At 47.5% G+C, this 9986-nt stretch overlaps 1 long non-coding RNA gene across 1 annotated transcript in view; it reads right to left on the reverse strand.

Moving 5' to 3' along the window:
- Positions 1-9986, reverse strand: part of LOC308067810 — a 206280-nt gene that overhangs the window by 156933 nt on the left and 39361 nt on the right. The window lies entirely within an intron of this gene.

A 9986-nucleotide genomic window follows, 5' to 3' on the forward strand; every position in this document is an offset into this window, starting at 1 on the left:
TTCAGGAAGACAAAACACTCAGGAGCACAGCAGACTTGAGTCCCTACATTTCTAACATATGTTGTTGATGGACTCTGATTGCCTCTGTAGTAATTTGGGTTGTTCTCGCATTTTATGGGCTTTGCATAAATTTCCTTACAGCAAAACCCTGTCTGGGAAATTAAAGAGCTGCTCCTTTTCTCTTTCAGATTCAGATCTTGAGTTGTTAGGTTTTGTCTTCTTCTCCCTTTGCCCTTAGCAAATCAAGCACATTTTCAATTTTGACAGTAATTTCTCTTCAAAGAAGAAAATAATTGATCATTTGCAAATGTGTCTCAAAGAGAGTGTAATCTGAATGGGAACATCTAACTGCATGGAAGTAGAACAGCAAAAGCTTACCGATAATTTCTGTTTCCCTAGGGTCAACAAGGATGAAGTTTCTGTGTAAGTGAGTCCCATGCTGGGTGTCCTCACAGACATCTCACGGCTTCTGCACATCTAGGAAGGGCTTAATCATTGTTCCACAAGAAGTAGGACCTAAAACTGGTATCCTCAAGTCACTTGTTAATTCCTTTGCAACCTCCCTCTCACTGCCGTTTATGGCAGGATCCATACAGGACACGCTTATTCTGCTTTTGCAGGATGCAATGCCACTGCAATGGAAGGGGTATGGTGCGAGGCGCACACTGGTGCAGCTGGAAGGCATACCAGCACAGCCACAGCTCAGCCCGCCAGGCACCAGCCTGAGCACAAACAGTGGCTTCTCGATCTGACCATGAAAACGGAGCAGGAAACAAAACCAGGTTGAACACAGGTGGCATGGCCACGGTCAGGAATGAAAGTTTCAGGGGCTGCAAAAAGCCAATTAGATAAATCCACAGAAGAAAAATCCATGGAGAATTGTTAAGCACAAAGATACCCCGGCTGATTCAGAAGGTTCCTAAGCCAGCCATAACCTGTTGAAGGCTAAGGGAATACACTGCAAAACTATCATTACAGACCACCCATCCCCGTCCCATGCCATTATCACACCCTTCCCTGAGCAGCCCCCACTGTTACCCACAGCCAGAGGCGGGATGTGGGCTGCATGCAGCTTTGGCCTGGCGCAGGGCAGCTGCTCTGAGCTCTTCGGAGGTAAAAGCAAGCACAGCACTGCCTGGGCTGTGACAGAGCACCGGTCTTTTGGTGGTACGGATCCCGGGAATGGAAATGTCACACTGCCTCTCCTGCACGTCCGCTAGCTAGGCTAGGAAGATAGAGCAGTAATTGGTGTACGTTGCAGGAAGATTAATAACCACTTGAAGTATCTAATGACATCGTGTTTCATGCTATGGTCTGATGGACATAATCTGCCCATGATCCACATAAAAGCTGTTTTATAAATCCATTAACAGTCATCAAAAGCAACATTGATAATAAATGCATTAATTTTTAGTATTAATGTATTACAGCACTTTAATTCAAAAGATTTTTTGTTTTGTCGCTTACAAATGAAATCCTTATCTTTCTTTGCAGTGGTAAAACATCTTTTTAGTATGATAGATGTGAAATGCTTTCTGTATTTTTCTACTTACAATGTTTTTGTTGCCAGTGAAATTACTTATAATATGGTTCCTTCAGATATTACTGAAAAGTATGCAGAAAATATCTGGATTCACATTCAATCACTCAAAATATTAATTTCAAATAAAAGGCTAGTTTCATTTTAGGCTTTAAACCTACATGTATATTATCAGACCATTTTCACGAATCATGACTTGAACAGGCTGCAGATAACATGCACAGAGACTGTGTTTGCTGAATGTCAATGGCTTATATAAATTTCTTGAACACTAAACTTTTCTTCTTTTCCCGCTGCGACTCTCAGAATTATATCGCTGACTATCACCTCTGGGTTTGAACTTGCAATAACCTGAGGCAAAACCTGATGCAAACAGGTCTAAAAGCATCACACAACAGCACCAAGACAAGACACGGTTAGAAGAACCAAGTCTCTTCTTCCCATTCACCACCATGCAATGATTGATCCCTATAAGCAAGCAGAGCGATTCACCCTCACCTGGCAGTACGACATCCAGGTTAAAGCAGTTGTCACTTGTCCCTGTCCTTCATTGCAATTAAGTTTTGTTTGTTGCCTATTTCAGATCATCTCCCTTGAACAGTGAGGCACGAGGCATGAAAAAGCACTCTTGCTTGGCAATTGGAAGTGCATCTCTGTTGACGGACTGTGTTGGTGGGTAAAGGCACAGCGAGGGCATGTAGCGTCTGCTTCTGCTGTGGCGGGATGTCGCATGCAGAGACCAAAAGAACAACTCATTGTAACCGGCAAGATCTGCATCCCCAGGCCCTGAATGAGCTGTGTCAGGCTACATTTGCAGGGGACAGGGTTTAGTGGTGGGCTTGGTAGTGCTGGGGTTAACGGTTGGACTCGGTGATCTTACAGGTCTTTTCCAACTGAAATGACTCTCTGATTCTGTGATTCTATGACTCCAGCCTTATGGCTGCAAGTTTGCAGGGGAGTCAGTAAAAGGTGTCCCTGGCTGTAGCAGAGACGCTATTATGGTCTTATCTGATGTGACATACCAGCCGACACATTTTATTTGGTATGTCATACCCTCACTTGCAGAGGCTAACAAATGAAATTACAGCTGTCAACCATCCAAATTAAAAATAAATCACTCCTCTGACCCTTGAACCCAAGCTGACAAGTCATTCCCCCACCCAACGGCATCGTGCTCTCTCTCAGTTTCCAATCCTCTGCTATCATTCGTTCCTTAATTTATTTTTCAGTTGTGGCCTGGCAAAGCCTTTAGCCACCCGGGTGCAGCCGCAGTGCAGTGACCTACAACCACACTGGTGGGCTCGGGGGAGATGGGACGGACGGCACATGCTGGGACCAGGCTGAGAAGACTTGCCTGTGGTGGCTCGGTCTGGGCATGGCTCCTGCTCCCTGTGGATGTGCCGTTCAGGCGGCAGTCTGAGGAGGATGAAGGGGTCTCATCAGTGCCAACTGCACCCCAGCCTAGTGCCCGTGGAGCTGGCGGATCAAGTCCTGCCTGTGTGCCTTCTGCAGGCAGCTGGGGAACACCCTACAGACCGGCCCCAGTACTCATGGATGACTTCAAACAGCTCCATATCTGCCAGATGGGCACTACGACTGGGTGCAAGCAATCCAGGTGATTTCCAGCGTGTATTAAAGATAATTTCTTGATGCAAGTGATTGATGAAATGGGCAAGGTAGATGCTCCATTGGATATGCTACTCAAACAAAGAAGAGAACCGTTGGATATAGTGACCATGAGAAAATGTGAAGTTCAAGATCCTGCAAGGAATGAGTAAGATAAACAGTGGGAACAGCTGTGAGCTTCAGAAGAAAATAATTTTAGCCTCTTCATGGACCTGCTTGGCAGGACCTGATGAGAATATGCCCTTGGGGGGAGCAAAGAGGCCCAGGAGACCTGGCACATGGTCAAGGACAGTCTCCTCAAAGCATGAGAACGGTTCATTCCAATGCACAAAAAGTCAAGCAAGTGTGGCAAAAGGCCAGCACGGATAAATGTGAAGCTCCTGACTGGGCTCAAACACCACAAAGAAATACACAGAAGTGGAAGCGGGGACAGGCTGCTTGGAAGGAAAACCAAAGACACTGCCTGTACATACAGGAATGGAGTCAGGAAAGCCAAAGCTCCGGTGGGATTGAAGGAGACCGGCAGCAGGACAGGTTTCTCTAAGTGCACCATTAGCAAAGGGGAGGCGAAGGAGAATGTGGGCTCACTGCTCAGTGGGGCAGGGGAGATAGAGACAAGAAAAGGCTGAGGACTCAATGCCATCTTTGCTTCTGTTTCCACAAGTAAGGCTTGTCCTCAGGCCTCCCAGGTCCCTGGGCCATCTAATACTCCATGGGAGCAGTACCCAAAGTAGAGGAAGAAAGAGTCACCAGTCCTGTAGCCCACTTGCATACACACAAGCCCATGGGACTCTCTTGGGCTGTAGTAGTTGGTGTAGCCAGCAGGTCCAGAGAACTGATCCTCTTGGAGTACCACAACCAGAGTGCTGTCTCCTCCCTTTTGGGGGTCCTTGTACAAAAAGGATACAGGCATACTGTCTGCCTGACAACATCTACACCAAGTTTATTTTTTGTTATCTCACTTTTTTGTTTGCCTTTCTGTTCTGTAGACTGACACTCTGAACCCATAGTCAGACCTCTCCATAAATGAAGGCAACTGAGAGGAACCAATGTTTTTAATAAAACTATTTCAGACTGTATCCACAGAAGATGATACCATGGTTACACACAAAACCCCCGAACTGTGTTCTTCATTTAAGACACATACTCTGAGTAAGAAAAAAACCTCCTGTATATTTTAATAGCAAAACTCATCAAGAACTCATGTTTCCAAGTAAACTACGACTAGGATGTTTAGCAGCATCAAAAAGACCTTCAAATAGACTACTTAGCAAATAGCCTTGCCTATGAGAACTGAAAGATTTGGTGATGTTTAGTAATTTATGTCCTGCTTTTTTTAGGAGTAGGTAATAAATCAAAGAAGGTATTTTACCTGAAGATACTGAGAGAGAAGGTGCTCTCTGCTCTGCACCTTCATTATTTGTCTTCAGCTTCAAAGCATACAGCCAGTTGAAAGCTCCAAAAGGGACGTATAATGATGCCCTGTAATCAGCACGGTAATCATGAGATGGCTGTGTTACATTACTCTCTCCAGAATATTAAAGGTGCGAGGACACTGCACACTGATGTGCAACCAAGGGTTTAAAATCCTTCCAAATGGTTTCTTAGTCCATTATTTCTGATGCCATGCTACACTTGTTATCAAGGTTGAGAACAGCAGGAGGAAGGCAGCTGCACAATATTCGCAGCCTGTTGAGAAGCAGTGAAGGCTGTATCTCCTCTCTGCTGCATCTCCCTTCTTTGGAGAGCCACCCACACAGAATGAAAATATTGTGTGTTAAAAAGCAATACGGTTTTGGCCTCCAGAACTGATCCTGGACTCACGTAGGCTTTAGGCTGCCCTGAGAGGTGCCAATCACAATCTATCTGCTCTCACCTGCTTTGCTGGCTGTGAGCCTGTGGTCAGCCCTCACACAGAGCCGCCACACCACCTTCAGGGCAGCCCCTGAGGGGCTGGACCGTGGTGTGGCCACCTGCACTTGTGCTTCATCTGCCCACCCTGCACAGACAACAGACTGGGACTGTCCTATGGCCCCCAGCACATCGGGACTTCCCCTCCAGAAACCTGTGGTGCCCTGGGCTGTGTTCGGCAGGGTGACCCTGCGGTAAGCAGCATGGATGATGAACAGGTCTGGATTTGCAGATGAGCTCAGACCACACTTACAGGGCTTGGGGTTGTGGGGTACCATCAGGACACCAGGGCTCTACAGGATGCAGTAACAATAAGGAGGGTGATTCTGTGGAAAAATTTCAGGTCACTGCCTTCTGTTAGGAAGCACAAGCAGTCTCCCAGAAGATATCAGGCATGTGATGCATTGAGCAGATATCCACAAACTTTTGCTGGCAGCAGGGGAACTGTTCCCAGAGCTGGGCTGGACTGCTCGGGGACATAAGAAGGTGACATGAGACATGGGAAAGACAACCACTCCTTGGCAGTGTCTTCATGGCCCAGATCCAAACCACAGTCCATTTGGTATTGTCCAGTTGTGCAGTTGGAAATGCAATGGAAAAACTTCTCACTCTGCTTCTGTCCCTCAGACAGGAGGAGAAGGATGTACTAATACTAAGAGCTTCAGCTGGATTATCTGTACTGAAATTTTAACTTTTACTAAAGAAAATATTAATTTCAAGTAACTTTACACGAGATAACAACTCTTGTCAGAAACCCACGCTAGTTAATGCTGAGTGGCAGCTGCAGCGCAGAGCCGTGCAGGAAGAGCTGGAGCCTGCCAGCCACCTGGCTCTGCCCAGGGCTGCTGCTGTCCTGCTGCGTGCAGGTGCCAGGGGACACCCAATGAGGACAGGCTCTGTGACGTGAGCAGGGGAATCAAGATAAACTCAAATCTCTGCCCTGACTGCAGGTTTGTTTGGGTTTTTTTCCCAAAAAAACATATTTCAGAAAAATGATTGTTTTGTGCAGAAAGTGTTTCTCCAAAAGCCACAGCACTCCAGCTCAGAATATCAAACAAAATACTTTCCACCACAAATCCTGCTCTCGTGCCTTGGCACAGCCATCCAAATATGTGCTAATGCCACCCCACTTAAACACCCCCAACGCCATACACTGTAATGCCTCATGTAAGAAAGGATGCCATGAAATCCGAATGGGAAGGACGCACAATCACAGGAGACTAATTCAACTTAAACCCTGCTCTAGTCAGCAAGACACAACACCCCCAGCAGCATTTCTAGCCTTAGGCAGATGTCTCCATGTTTCAGGTTTTGCCAGGAAGTTGAGATCATCCCTGGACACATCTTGCAAGAAATGTTTTCAATTTCTCCCCTGAAATAATCACAGGGGGGAAAAAAATATTTTTTAGAAACTTATCTCTGTAATTGGATTCAAGTTAATTTGTCAGAGAAGAGGCTTCTTGCTTCACTCTGTTCTAGTTATTTCATTCAGTGCCATTCTCTAGTTAAGCTGTACTAATAACTCCAACTCCTACCAACTTATTTCTTTTGATAAGTCAAAACAGGGCTGGTGTGCAGGGTAACACAGACTTGAAGAGATACTCTCTGACCTCTTTATCTTCACTCTAGCAACATCTCTGACCCGATCTAATTTATTCTCCACAGAGCGATAAAAAATATGAAAAAGAGAAAGTCAGATTGCTGGAGTGGCTTCATGCAGCTGGAAGCTGCTTCACCCGCTCCCATTAATTGCATTTTTCTGTCCTCTCTTTGCATACACTTTCAGCTCCCTGACAGGAAGGCATTTCCAGAGGTAAGGCAGTACAAAAGCCAGAGGTCAATACTGCAGATGTTCTTCTGGGCATGTTCTTCTGAAAGTTTTCTAAAGTGTGTGTCTCCATGCCACCAGCACGGGTACTGCTGAGGTCAGGGGTGGTGCTGAGGCCCTGCAACCCGCTGTGCCCACTGAATCCCGGACCCCCTGGCCACTGGAGGTCAGAAGGCACCTCAGGAGATCACCTGGTCCAAGCCCCTGCTCCAGCACTGCCTGCTCTTGATGCAAAAGTGGGAGCAGCTGATACTGAAATAGATTTCACCAGCTGAGAGCTTACCCCCCAGGAGTCCTCCAAGCACTTCCAAGCAATTTCAAACCCTGCCTTAGACTTTTAAGTGCATGAGGTGAAACAAGTGGAGCAGAGAATCCATGACAACCTACCACACGGTGCTTAGGACTCTGCAGCTGAGGAGAACGCTTGCTGCTTGTGTTGATTTTAAAGCCTGCATGAACACTGTGATGTTTCTTCCCCAGGTGGGAAAGGCTGGGGGGTCTGTTCTGGGGGACATGGCATACCCCGGCTGGGGGAAACGTTTGCAGCAGGATCCACACAAGGAGCTGACACATCTTGTCCCGCCTGCCTTGTGATGCTAATGCAAGTGGAAGAAATAACTCTTTTCTGCCCTCTCTAAGGCTACCTCCTTGCTGTTACCAGCACTACTCCTGCCAGCTGGTGCCAGGCACCGAGCAGGACATGAAATAAAGACTTTTCTCGCCACCTGGTGCTACTGATGGTAATTACAGGAGAGCAGCGATGGCATGCCCTGGTCCTGTGTTCCACCTGCCTTCTCAGGGAAACTGTACACGAAAGAAACTGGACTATCCTAACTGCCGTCTGCAGAACTAGATGGAGAACTAGATGGAGCCTTGCTCAGTGCCACACAGGTACAACGCCAATACGAACACTGTTACTCTGCAGTTTTTTGAGAGAACACAAAACAGCTGCTGTTTCTTCCATTTGCATTGCAAAGTGGATGGCCTGGGATGCCTGCTTCGGTGCAGATGCATTCCCCAGGCTGGATATCTGATTTGTTTTCCTAGTCAAAGCTGCTCATGTGATGGCAGCTTTGCACCTGCAGAAATGGACCATCTTCTAGATTCAGACATGCTAAATACCTTTCTGCTGTTACGCAGTGCTTTGCTGGCACTTTGTGTGTGTCTACATGCCTACCACGCACTATTTCATCCAGCTTTTCAAGAAGAAATAACTTCAAAGCCCCTTGAAGCTAGCAGAAAATATCCCACTAATATGAACTGGCTCTGCATCAAGGCTCCAGTACTTTGATTCTGAATCACTCTGGGACCACAGGCCAACCCACATCTAGAACACGTCTCCTCTGTGCCACACAAACCCAGTGCTCCCAGTGTTCCAGCGTGACACAGGTGCAGTGCAGGAGTTAGATATTTAGCACTTCTGCTAAGCCCTGGACCGTTTGCCAACCTACCACCAAAGCAGGAGAAACTCTCGCATACAGAGACACAATTATTTGGATGTAAGCAGCCACTCTCCTCCTGCCTGTGTACGGGATAAAGGAGTGAAGTGCTGCTGCCTCCTGGCAAAGAACCACACTGTTGTAGCAGCCCTTCCACCCAGCGCCCTCCCATCTCTCCACCACGGCCCATCCACGCACTCACTGGGGAAACTGTTCCCCGTTCCTTCAAACTGCAGAGAACAAATCTCAGAGTGTGACCTGCATGGGAAGCTTCACACGGGAACCTCTCAGCACCATCCCTGTGTGAATTTGGGGTGACAGTGACATGCTGAGGATTTCGCAGATTCTCTTGACTTTCAGTGTTTCCAATGTTTTGAGTTTCTTCGTTCCAGCGACTGTGCTCTGCACCCCAGTTACAGAGCTGGGAAATGAGCCCAGGGCTACCATTACACGCAGTTCAGAGCACTGGCAGGAGGCCTGTGAGGTGTGGATGCTGCAGACAAGTGTGGTGTCAGGGCTGCACCACATCCACACACTCTCTTCCCCACTGGGGACTCCGCAGCCCAAGCGCTCACCGGCAGGCAGGCCAGTCGCAGGGCAGCACGGGGAGCAGACCTACGGTGGACTTCAGCCCCTGCTAGGAACACTACTGGGCCCGACGGGAAAGGAAGCAGCAGACAACCGAGAGGGCAGAAAGAATCAGCATCTGGAGCAATTCAATTTTGGAATTAATTATATAATTTATGTAATGAGAAAAGATTAGCTAAATTAGTGTTTCTGCATGAACTCAGTATGCAGATAGCACAACCACGGCCTGTGCCTTGAGCGCACTCCCGCTCTGCATTAGCACTCTCCATGACTGCACATGCAAGAGCTCATTTGGTGTATTTGGCGACCGAAATATTTCAAGTTTCAGACAAGGATAAACCGAGGTCCTCAGCATTTGCTCCCCCTAGTTAAGCTCCTGCCAGAGTACCTGATGGCACCCTCATGACACCAAGACCGTCAGTGCAGGGCACAGCAGAGCTTCAAGTTTAACGTGAGTGAAGCGTCATCTCAGGCTGACACAGTCGCATAATGGCTGACCTTGGGCTGCTTCTGAAGAAAATGAATTAGCTTACAGAGGTAGTCAAGTGGAAAGCTGAAACTACCATTTTCCAAAGTTAAAAAGCTTCAGGGACAATCTTTTGTCAGTTTCTGAGACTTGATTAACTGCCTTAATTCCACATGATTAATGGCTTTCAAATCTCAGGAGGCCCAAGCCTCTATACCCATCGTATGACTGGAGTGTCTTCAAAAAAGCCTTTCTCCAAAGACCCCTACAAGCTGCCTGAAAGCCACAGCCACCGGTGCCCCTGACAGACCATACAGCCCTGTGCCTTCCTCATGCAGCATCTTCCTCCTCCTGTCCCACCCACTTCACACACAGAGGGGATGACGAGGGAGAGCACATTTCACATCAGCCTGGAAAAGCTTTTGCCTACAGCAGGTGGTCAGCAGCCGTCTCACCCACTGAAATCCTAGAGGGAAATATGTCTGCTGGAAAAATGACTAGTGACAACCCCCTCAACGAGTCCCAGCTTTGAGATGCCCAACACTTTCCTCTGAGAGCATTTTACAAGGTAGCTCGCCAATCTCCACA

This window comes from Falco punctatus (genome assembly GCF_963210335.1).
Source record: "Falco punctatus genome assembly, chromosome: 7".
NCBI classification, from domain to species: domain Eukaryota; kingdom Metazoa; phylum Chordata; class Aves; order Falconiformes; family Falconidae; genus Falco; species Falco punctatus.